General features: G+C 35.2%; 2 protein-coding genes across 6 annotated transcripts in view; one reads left to right on the top strand and one right to left on the bottom strand.

Moving 5' to 3' along the window:
* Positions 1 to 12,445, bottom strand: part of LOC118184426 (uncharacterized) — a 235,469-nt gene that overhangs the window by 111,249 nt on the left and 111,775 nt on the right. Inside the window, exon 1 of one of the 5 annotated variants that reach the window (XM_085811866.1) lies at positions 10,212 to 10,229. The exons of the other annotated variants lie outside the window; for them this stretch is intronic. The gene's annotated coding sequence lies outside the window, so the exon portion shown is untranslated. Of the gene's footprint in view, positions 1 to 10,211; positions 10,230 to 12,445 lie in introns of those variants that run through there. 5 annotated transcript variants of the gene reach the window in all.
* The window catches only part of sicily (NADH dehydrogenase (ubiquinone) complex I, assembly factor 6 homolog sicily), a 217,872-nt gene continuing 206,257 nt past the window's right edge, over positions 831 to 12,445 (top strand). Inside the window, exon 1 of the mRNA XM_085811871.1 lies at positions 831 to 1,000. The gene's annotated coding sequence lies outside the window, so the exon portion shown is untranslated. The remainder of the gene's footprint in view (positions 1,001 to 12,445) is intronic.

A 12,445-nucleotide genomic window follows, 5' to 3' on the forward strand; every position in this document is an offset into this window, starting at 1 on the left:
GGAATTCGAGAATCATGCCACCAGGTTCTTCAGTTACAAGTGAGTGTTGAGGCAATGTAATTGTTCCTTGCAGTGACAGTACTTGCAGTACCAGCGAGCATGGATGATAACTAAATAATGTAATCGTAACATAATAAAACGCTCCAAATCTTTTCAAAAGACTCGCTAAGGATGTTTTTGATGCCAACAGTGATCATTAACATGGCCAATTAAAAGTAAGAAACATTATCCTGAAAATTTTTTATGTTTGCATGCGAATTTAATGCGGGTTATTAGAACAATCTAGAACCCTCATTATCTCATTCTGGAAGGAAATGATGCGTTTTACGTTAAAAGCGTGGTTAAAGCTTGCATTATTATACAGCGTTCACCGATCTAATGGTTTGCGTCCGATGAACGCGACTACATTCATAACTAACTTAATTAATATAATTGCCAAATTTTCGACAATATTTCCTTGCTGTGCTAAAGCAAAAAATAGCGTGCTGTACATACTTTTCTGGAACCATCAAAACAACCGAGTGTGGATGAATAAACGACATCCTGTTGAGTAGCAAAAAAGCGGTGGCGGAACGCAATGCTACCGTTTATCAAATAAATAAAATAAATGCAACAATAAAAACGAACCCTTTACATCCCACATCCGACATTTTACTGTGTGGGTTTTTTTTTTCCCCTCTAAATCCCGTCCCAGCTATTCGGAAAGGCCCTCGTACAACTCCTACTTCAAGGTTGTCTTCCCTGAAGGTACGCGCTGTATCGTCTCTGCTGCTAGGGGAATTTTCGAACTTAGAAGATGCAACGGAGGGTGGAAAGCGGAGTCAGCGAAATATTTTCCACCAATCCAAAAATGAAAAAGGACTTTCTCGATTGCTCTGCAATCTGAATGGATGGACAGACGAAAAAATGTATTTATTTTGACTTCTCCTCTTACAAGTTGAAATGTGAAGTGCAGTTTGTAATTTGACTTCATAGAATATGAAAAAGCAAAATATATTTTGTAAGTATCAACAAATTTTATTGCTTACGTTTCCTTTCGTGAATGAGAAGAGCGATGTGCTCAAACATTAAAAGCTCGCATCCTGCAACTAATGGAGGCGTTTGGTGACTGAAACGAAACGGTATCTCATATGACAGGATTTGCAGCTGAGTCGGGATTAAAGCAAAGTAGCACTTAGAAATGCAGAAATATTTCCATTTTCGCCGCATTAGTTCTATAAAATTATTCAGAAACAAATCATTTCCTGCTACATGCGCTTAACTGATTTGGATTCTTTGATGTAAAATGCATATTTAAAACACTAAACGATTCTTCTTGCGTATTTTTCATTTTTCTCCTTAGCATTTTTAGCACTTTTTTTTAGAGGGGGGTATTTACGTAATTTTTTTCCTTCCTCAAGAAAGAGAAGTTCAGAAAGAGAGCTTCCCTAAATTTTAAAATGGATTCGTTCACGTAGTGATTGTTTTCATCTTACTAATTGGTATTCTCCTATATTCAACCAAATATTTATTATGCAAAGACTACGATTAATATCTTTACGAATTTTGTATATATGCGGATAATTTTAGTGAAATTATATGTGAAATTGTATTTTTCTGTATAATGTTACATTATAATCTAGAGAGACGATGCTCTGCCAAAAAAAAAAAAAAAAAAAAAAAAAAAAGAATACAGGGGCAAATCTACTTAACATTGAGTAAATGGCTATCTCGCTAATTTGGCGAGATATCGCCCATTGGCAACGGTTTTGGTGATTAATTTTCGTCGCCAAACTTGGCGACAATTTGGTCTGATCCCTGTATTTTCGTACTGGGTATCGCAACTGAATAATTGTTATTGATTTCATATGTAGCGGTAACTGTTATTCGGCTCTCATAAACTCTCCAACAATTTCGAGTACTAGAAATATCTCGGCGTCTGGGTGAAAACTATATAAGACCGTAGAGAGCATCTATTCTCAATTGTTCTTAGCTGTTTAGTTTAGCGTATGTTCGGAGTATTGAAATACCACTGTGTGAGCTTCCTCTTTGGATATGCTTTGATTGCATTGTGTTGATCGTTTTTAGTAGTTCGAAGTACTTACTGTAACTACCAACTGTACTCTGTGATACTGTGAAGAGTTGTACGACTATTATAGTGGAAAGTTCCAGAACTGAAGTGTTCTTTTGGTAAAATAAATCTTATCAACCTATCATCGGACCTGTGTGCATTTATCAATATGCTACAGCAGAAGATCCATGGTCGAAAAAGAAGTAACTATAACAAACTGTTCCTAATTCTTCAAAGCTAATTCAGAGTTCAAATCTACATGTTCTATAAACTAGCATTTGGAAGATCTATGGTTCGGATCATGGTGAGGACACCGTAGATTTTCCATGTTTCTTTCCCCGAAAATCATAACGTTCGGATCAAATGAAGTTCAATTAAATAAAGAGGTATTTTGAAAATAAAATTAAACCGAAAGTCTGACTATTGGTGACATAAAGGTTGGCGGCCACATGTGTTGGGAAGGTTCAGTAAATTGAGATTGATTATTAAAATTTAATTAAATCGAAAGACATCCTTGACTGTAAAGACTGCTGATCACTGGTATTGGCTACTTTAGTTTAGTTAAACATAATATTAAAATAAAATTTTACCGAAGGACGACGACAGTCAATGCCGTTGGCCAACGGTGTTTCGTACAATGACAACAAATATCAAACATCGTGAACACATGCAGGGGAACAAATACAGTAATTCCTTACCATTCAAGGTAAATAAATTAAAGTTCGCGTATCTCGAAGATGTAACACATGATAAGGTGCGAGCACGACAAGCGCTCTAGTAGCATAATATCGGTAACGAGAACCGAAAAAGTTAAACTAAGGCTAAACTGTTAATTTTTCTAACATTGACAATACATAAACTATAAGGTATTTCTCCCACCTTCTTAGCGTGCCTTCGTGGTGTAGTGGTTCTGCACGCTGGGTCGGTATTCCAGAGGTCCGCGGTTCGGTTCCCAGCGAAGGCGTTTCTAATTTTTCAATTCTCCTGCTTCCAAAAATATACCTAATGTCTCTACACTGGCGCCCGAACTAAAAGGGTGTTTGATGAGGATTCTCCACATCCAGATTTGGCGATTGGGTCCCCTAGAACCCCATTCGCCCTTTAAAAAGGGGAGTATATAAGGTATTTCTCCCGCTTTCCTAGCGTGCCTTCTTGATGTAGTTGTCAGCACACTGAGCCGATATTTCAGAGGTTCGTGGTTCGATTCCCGGCGAAAGCGATTGCTAATTTTTCATCTCGTCTGCTTCCAAAAAAATACCTAATGTCTCTACAAAACATATAAATAAATTACAGATTAATTTTTATTTGTATTTAATTGAAAGTGGAAAAACAAAAATTATTTGAAATGTTAGCTATGTACTCAGTCACATTTGAGACTAAATGAGCAAAAAGTAAGGAATGTTTCTTCCTCCATAATATTTTCTCCATCCTTTCCGTCGTGTGATTGGAAGCAGATTCGAAACTTATCCGAGAGGTCCAGCGTTCATATCCCGGCGACAGCAATGGGCAATTTTCACGTCTTCTCCATTAAAAAAACTCTAATGACGCTACAAATGAATTTTCTTCAACAGGCGAGCTACAGCGCATTCTAAGGCCTTACAGAAACATGGATGGGCAAATAGTTTTAAATGCGGGCCCAAAAGATCTTTGTATTGCATTTTACGGGCAGGCCGTTTGTGGTGTCCTTATTGTTTGTAGTACGCGATAGGAAAAAGAAAATGCTCACCCCCGTTGGCCCCCATTTAAAAAAAATGTACAAATATGACAAAAAATGCATCTGTTCCCACTAGCTATCAAATGATTGACATGTATATTGTTTCATTTTCAAATAAAATTTAAGCGTCAAATATTCTTTAAGCTCCTTTTTCTGACCTTTCTCAACAATATTCATATTTCGTTGCTTAATTTTTAAATTAAAGCTGCTAGAAATGATAGGACTGTATTCTTCGACGGATGCATATACTTTTGCATATCTTGTCTTCTCACCTTAGGTTTATTGCGGATATATTCATGCGTATGTATGTGCATATGCACCATAACAACAGATGCGCACTCTTGCTGATTTCAATATTTTCGGTACAAAATTTGATACGAAAGAGATTAAAACATCATTGCGCGTGATTTCATAACCAGCAGTATTAAACAATTAGAAGGCCTGCGTTCGGCCCGCACGCCGGCTTTTGCCCACCTATGCTGTAGTATATACATAATATCTCAATACTGAGAGTCTGTCCAGAAAGTAAGTGGACAATGCAAAAAAAAAAAAATTTGACTTTATTCATGTATGTAAATATGGTCACTTCTAAACGGTCCTTTTCCTTTTCTTTTTGTCAATGTAATTTCCAATGCTGGCAGCAGTGCTGCAGTTCTATGTTTGATAAGTCCTTGAATTGATTCTTGATCTTGCAACTAATGTTTTACGATTTTCCGAAATTCTGCTTCTGCAACTCCATTTAGAATTTTTTATTTAAAAAAAATCACTGAGCCAGGTCGAAGGAAATTACTGGAAACTTACTGGTTAGGAACTCCCGGATAATTAATGCAATATAACGAAGGCGCGCAGTCATAATGCAAAATCCATCCATCTTAAACAACTGTGATGGTGCACGTCGCACGCATTATCCCAACGTAATTATGTTGTAAACCGTATAAATTGTCTTTATGAAATGAATACGTGATGCACAATTTCACGAATGTCGAGAAATCTTTCGTCTTCCATTCTTTGCTCTGCGACTTCAATGTCAAACCATTTTCGGAGACACACTCTATCGATAAAATAACGGTTCAACCTGTAACACATAACTTCTTCCATTTCAATTTCTTTTGACCACTCAGATTTTTTACAGCAATCTTTATACAATTACAATCTTCTCATTCGTTTCTCGACTAAAATCGTAAGAACAATCGTTTTACTCTACAAAAATCATATTTTTAAATATAGCGTTGAAAAAAATTTGAAAGATCATGTTAATGGCAAATTTTGGGAATGTCTTTTAACTTCTACTGATTGCATCAAGGGCTTTCCAAGGAAGGTCACTGTGGTTGAATTTCGTTTTTTGAGTCGGCATCTACTTGTGTCCGTTTCTTGAGCTATAACACTCTAGATACTCTTCTTTGTGGTCTTTTTGACAGTGGACAATCGATGACAACTCAGCACTTGAACAATTGCCATGCACTTAAAGTGAAGTGCAGAGATATGATGTTTGACAGAAATGAAGGTTTGAAGGTGAAGTCAACTAAATGGAAACATTCTTGGCAAATGTTTTCGTGGCATCTTTCTTGCGATAGTCTAACGATTTCACCTGTAGCGCCGAATACGAATGTCTATCTTAATCATTATCTCGTATTCTAAAAAGCCAACAAAATAGAGCCGAGGTCTATTCCATTATTTCATGTACCATTACTCAGGTGTCATACCTACTATGAGCAGGGAATGTGTACTCTTTTTTGAATTAAACTTGCTGATCACCCAAAATCAACCAGTGAAGTTCATTAAAGGAAACCGCTGGCTATTTAGAACAGGCAGTAGCTCTTGGTAGTATAACAAACAACAGGTGTGTATTAGAGAAATTCCTGTTCTGTTGAGAAAGAACAGTAGTGTGCACCATGAAAGCCTTTGGTGGGTTTTCGTTGACTCATCTTGTAAGCGTAAATAATGACGCATCGCTCGTCGAGGAAGCTGTCATCTTTCCCCTACTGTAAAAATGCTGTAATTTTACTTTTTAACTAACCAAGAAAGCCTATGCTAAGTTTTTAAATAAATTAAATAGAAAAAAACAATCGGTCATGGTTTTTCCATCCCGGAAGCTCGGCGACGTTACAGTAGGCAAACCACTCTTCTGAAACAGAGATCAAACTAAGAGCTTTGTAACCGTAATAACTGTAATATACTCCATTGGAAGTGGAATTAATATGGCTGCTGACACCAGCCTTGCCCTTCAACTGATCTTCGTTAAAGAATTTAGAATGTTCTCATTTCAGTTAAGGAATCCCAAAGGAATTCTATGTTGTTATTTTCCGTCACTGTATCTTCGTTTGGGGCGTGAGTAATCTGCGCACCTACTACCTTCCTAAGATGTAATAGCCGTTTCTCAGGCTCCCTGTCCAGAATCAATCCAATAATTAGTCGTCGATCATATTGGGTACAAGACAACATAACAACAATAATTTATCGCGAAGTTGAAAGCCATCTTACTCTCACATCAATCTTCATGTCTTGGCCGCCCTTTCTGGAAACGTTTAAACTATCTGAATGATGCGGACTGCTATATCATACTCTTTCCATGCACCTGTCTCAATAGCTTATTCTGAAACTTGGCAAGAAATTTTACCGTAACTCAAAATTTCAATAATATGCTCTCTTCATCTCAGCCATGCATGAAAAAACAGTTTTATAAAAAATGTCGTTATTCCTCTCATAGACATTTCACAATAACAAAACCTGCACTGAAGATTAAAAACATTTGGACTGTGCCCCTTAATTTTCAGCATTGTGTTAACACTGCCCGGGGGGGGAACATCACTAGTCTAAAAATATCCTGGACAGACTTCATAAATTAATAGAAACTAATCAGAATGAAACATCGGAGCGCTGAGTACGTTACTAACCAGAGCAAAAGCTTTTTGGAAAGATCATGATTGACTGTAGTTCTCAAACTTAACTTGCCAAGATGACTGAATCAAGAAGTCTCATTGCAAGAATTAGCCTCCGTGTCTTTTCCTTGGTGCTATAGAGATTTGTTTAATCCCCGTGTTTCGTTACCCATGCTGATCCACATGCAAACATTCGCAGGCAACAGATAATCCGCACATCTTCGTCAGGAGTGACGCTCTGTTAAATATTAAGATCACCCGAACAGACTTAGAAAGGGATTTTACTGTTCTTTCCTTTCTGTCCATGCTTCATATATTTCAAAAGCATAAGTGGCGGCAGAAACTTTAAATCTCGTCGCAAACGAAACGATTCAAGCGAGAACAAAGTCATCACCAAGGTCTCCCAAAAGCTGCCGTTTAGAACTCAGCTGTGGCGATTACCCCTTCCCCCCCCCCGTTCGATGAAAGCCAAGTTCATCATATTGTTGTTATAAGTATTTAATTTTATGATTCTTCTTTTAGCTTGTTTAAAGTACTGTCTATATGTTGAATCTTTAACTATATTTCATTTTTTTAAATAACAAGAGCTCAAACAGTATAATATTTAATAGCGAACATATTTAAAATGCTGATCTTCCGGCCGTCACATAATCCCAACTGTTGAAAAAGCAGCATGAAAGCTTCTAATCTGAACCCTTTCTACCACATTAAAAGAATTATGTATGCCAAAATCATACACAACAAAAAATAAACTCTGTGCTTCCCTTTATTTGATTTAAAACTTTCTTACCCGCCTCCGTTCCAGGCTCTGGTCATGATGACAGCTTTCATCCCAAAATCAGAATAAAAAGTAGCAAAGCGAGAAAATCTTGCCCGCACCCTTCGAACAAAAGAATCGCCTGGGCGTAGCGGGAAGGAGGTATGGCAGAATGGGGCTCCAGAAAATCTAGCAATCTAGATCCTTGAAAATCGGTGGAAAAATGGCCGCGCCCTGTGATCAGTCCACCCACCAATTCCAAGGACTCTCAAAAAGCCCGATCCAAGGACGCGGGTCACGACCGAAGGACTGAAGAAAAGCAGGCGATCGTTATCATGATGGAATTCGAAGCATTGTGTTCGCTCGCCTGTTATTTTCCAAGTAGATTTACAGCACTGGTTCAAAAAGCGAGCAACCTTTAGAATATGTCGTAACCTCCCCAGGCTTTGAGTCATAGGTTTCTGTTCGTATGAAAAACTAATATATTCAAATTTCTTACAAGAAACCACGGTTGTAATTTGACAGTTGTTGTTTGACAAGCGGAATGAAAAGCACGTGAACTCTAACATTACGCAAAACTCAACCTTACGTTTCTCCTAATCTTAATATTTTTGTCACCACCTCGAATAAAAAAGCGTTATTTACTATTTTCAGTATGTGAATTTCCTATCCTGGCAAAATAAAAACTGGTTCGACGCTCCTTCAGAGAGATATTTGTTAGAGGTCTCTAATGACAACAATCTGGTGAAAAAATATACAAATACGTCTTGAATAACAGTCTTTTCTATGAAAACGTACAGTAAGTCTCTACCTGATAATTAAGAAAGGGGGCCAACCAGCGGCCGAGCGGTAAAGTCGCTGAACACTGGTAGTTCGGTCCGACGTTTGAATCCCGCGAACGGGCTAGCAGCATGGGAGTTTTCGTGGTTTTCCCCCATGTGTAACTTGTATAAGAGAAAGTTTCCCTTAGAAAGTCCTCCACGAAGGCATCCCTCCGCTTAGGCAAGTAGCCCTATTGTACTTTGTCGTAATTAAATAAACCAATTAAGAAAGGATAACAGTATAGCAAAGTTTTTCTTTCAACCTGTGATTTGACAAAGCTGTTTTGAATATACGATTTTTTTTAATATTTTGCATATTCAGTTTTGGGGGGATTCATTCTTTAACTAATAATGCTTATGGTAAAGTAGCTTAAAATATTTGGGAAAACTGAGATTTTCAGATTTATTAAGGTTGAAGTCTAATGCCTTTAAAGCGTTAACTATTAAATTTTTGCAAAAATAAAGAAAATAAACAATTAAAAGTAAAAAATAAGATAGACATAATGATCATTTGATCTTCATTCTCAGACTGAAGTTTGTTTTAATTACTTTTACGCCTAGCTGTAGTGAATATGCCTAATCATTATTATTAACTATTGTTATTTAACTCCAAATATTCGAAGTAATTAGCGTTTCGGTTCCTTCAAAATATCACTTCTTTTTCTGTTGAACAAATACGTACTTTCCACAATGCATGGAAGATACTTAAACGCTTCGTTTATTGCGTTTTATCTGGATTTGCCGCTAGCGTGGCCAGCCGGCAAAAACAGTATTGTAAAATATATATATATGTAATGAATTTTTTAACTATTCCAGTTAATGGTTTGGATATAAATAATACATTTTCATAAAAATATTTAATGATTTTAATAATGCTTTATTGATTACTTTGATTTAAGTAATTGTTCCAGCCCAAAGATTCAGAACTTTAAATTCAATAGAAATTATAGGAACAGGCTGTAGTGAATATGCAGCTTATTGTACTAGGTCTTCAATATAAGAACTAATTTTAATTATGCTTCCAAAAAGAATAAAATAAAGAAAAATATTTTAAAGCATTTTATTTTTCAGTAGACAAAAGTATATTATTGTTTAATAGTCAAATACGGAGAATAAAAAATATCAGCTTTCCTTTGGATCGTCTCAAGTATATTGTTATGAATTTTGCATAGCATGAACGGCTTCAAGGAAACCGAAGCGGTGCCCAAAAAATACGATTAGTGGGGCAAATCTGTAGGATATTGTTTGGATAGGGTCATAGAAGAGTCCTTTATAGTGTAACAAGTATTTATTAACAGGTTAAGTTACCACGGACATTACATTTAACTTAACAGTATTAAATGTAATGTCCGTGTAAGAGCCAAATCTGATACAACCTATCAGGTTAGACACTTGGCTTTTACCAAAGTCCTTCTCTGGCTACTCACCAGAGGGCCCCCTTGTTGTCACATTTAGTCCAGCAGTTTATGTTAAAGGATTGGTTACACATTTATATTAATTTTATTTAAAATTTCTCATGTCTGTTTGCTACTTTCTGTATTTCGAATGCAGGTCAGTTTTCCTCGAAAAGGCCTCTACGAAAGCATCCTTCCTCTCAGGTAGATATAAAATTTATGGTACACATTTTGAAATTTTAATAATAAATGATTACACTTTAAGCGAAACTACAGAAGAAAATTTGTGCACAAATAAATATCTATATTTAACTGTAACTGAAAGTCAGTGAGGTAATTTTGGACCTGATATAAGAAATATACAAATTCAAACCGCTCGCACTAAACCGTTAAAATTAGATAATATACTTCAGTTGAAAAGATTTTTCAAAGAAAATTCATTGGATCCTCTTGGTTCGTAAGAACGAAATTATTCATTCAGACTTAAAAACTGATCCCATAATAGACCATATTCACAGACTGAATAAAAATTTCTTCAACGAAGCCATTGATAACGATATCGCACACTAAGCCGACAAATACAAATACGAACTTACCAATGCAGACTGCAACCTCAGGCCTTACACTGCCCACTCCTCAGAGATACCTCTCTCCAATTTTTCTTACAAAAATCATAAAACGTTCCACTTTATTCAAATTAACACACTCTAGTTTCATGAATTTTGCTGATGCATGAATCTCTTCAGCTCTCTCTTACATCCGTAATTTAACATAGTCATCACCTAACAGCTGCTTATATATTCCTGACTGGTAAGAGAGCTTTTTCAGCTCTCTTCCACGTGCATAATATGATGCATACATCACCTGCTTGCCGCTTTCAATCATAGTTGTTTGGGGAATTTCAGTTCTCTGTGAGGTAATAATTCTGTTTCTAACAGATAGGAGTTGATTTTATTCACAAAGCCTGAGCCTCATTTTATCTTTCGCCTTGCATTTCTCTAACTTTGAACCTTCGTTTAGTATTCTGTACGCATGGTGTCCCTAATGGGACTTTGTTAAGGTGCTAGTAGTAGCGCATAAAATTATGTGCTGAAACTAGCAACAAAATATCAAAACTAAAAATAAAATTACTTTAGTTAAAAAAGAGAATCAAGTAGAATGTACGTAGAAGATTCACATTCAAACAGACAAAGCACGAAGAAGGTAAAACAAAATTTACTTTAAAGTAGTCCATTAAGCAGTTTTCGACATTGTTACTTAAATTGTATGCGCTTTTAAAATGGTTTCTTAATCCTATTTTCGGCTTAGTAACTGTAGAAAATTTTAGAAGTGACTACAGTAAACTTCTTTAGCTGCTTAAAATACAAATAATAGCCAGTTATAAGCAAAGAAAGGCATCTTTGATTGTAAAAAAAAAGGGAAAATTCTTTACTGTTTATTTGAATTTTCAGGTTTAATGAGAGCTTTATATTCTAACTGGAAAAAGGGATTGTTTATTTATGTATATACTCCTTACTTCCCTGTTAAATTATTGATTTTAGCAGAAATCGAAACAACAAACATTTAGAGAAGAGCTGTTTTGCCGTTTTTATCAAGCTGCCATTTTTTTTATTCTTATTTCTTAATGTCCAGATTTTTATTTTATTATCTTTTGCATTATATATTTGTTGGTGTTATCATTATTTCTTGCATTGGAACAAAAACCATGATATGAAGTACGTTTAAAAACCATAATATGAAGTATTATATATTTGTTGGTGTTATCATTATTTTTTGCATTGGAACAAAAACCATGATATGAAGTACGTTTAAAAACCATAATATGAAGTAAAATTTCGTGCGTTTTATTGTTTTTTTATAACCAGACTATGTGTCTGAACATATTGCAAATACTATATTAACAATTTAAAAAATCAGCGGTAAATGTGAAACCTCAAAATGGCAGCAGTCGAAGGAAACTGAGGAGAAAATTTTTCCTGTTGCCATTTCGCGAATATCAAATTCAAGAGAGAAAGAATATAATGTTACGAAAAATAAATAAAATTTTAGATTTAATAAATATCTGTACTGTTTAAGCTATAAAATGCAGCTTAAGTTCATATTAACGTAATAAAGTTATAAACTGTAACAGCAGAAAGAATAAACAAAATAAATATGTTCGATTATATGCATGTACTGAAATTACACGTATGGGTTATTCAAAATACCATATAGAAGCATAAGAAATTTTAAATTTTAAATTTTAAACCGGTACTTATTAATTTATCTTTCTGTATATTTCTGTATATTCTGTTCGTATAAATTCTTGTAAAAATTACAAACTCAAACTGACGAAGAAACCAAAATGGTAACACTAAAAGTGATGATAGCATTAGACATGTTCATCAGGCATATCTTCTTAATAAATTAAAACGACAATGATCGAATAATTAAAACCAACGAATACTGGTAGTTTTGCTTCATTTTACTTTTGAATCATTATCAGATCTTTCGGTGGAATTTCCCATTATGTTAAAAAGAGCTACTTTTTCTTAGGCGCATATTTCTTAGGCGCTTTTCTTTCTTTTTCTACTTTCCCATTATTTTAAAAAAGCTACTTTAGGAAAACAATTCTTCAAAGTTGATCGCAATCAAGTGCATTGTCAGATTCAATTACTCAATCGATTTTATTATGCATCTCGCACAGAAATATTTACAGAGGCTCACATTTGTTTTCGAAAACTCGTATTTTTGAAATTCTTCGCAGAGAAATTATACTGAATATTGAAACATAGATTTCATTTAATTATTTTAATGCTTGCTTGTTGTAAAATAAATATCATCAAAATAT

This window comes from Stegodyphus dumicola, chromosome 2 (assembly GCF_044657685.1).
Source record: "Stegodyphus dumicola isolate Sdum_Otavi_A_Nest chromosome 2, ASM4465768v1".
NCBI lineage: Eukaryota > Metazoa > Arthropoda > Arachnida > Araneae > Eresidae > Stegodyphus > Stegodyphus dumicola.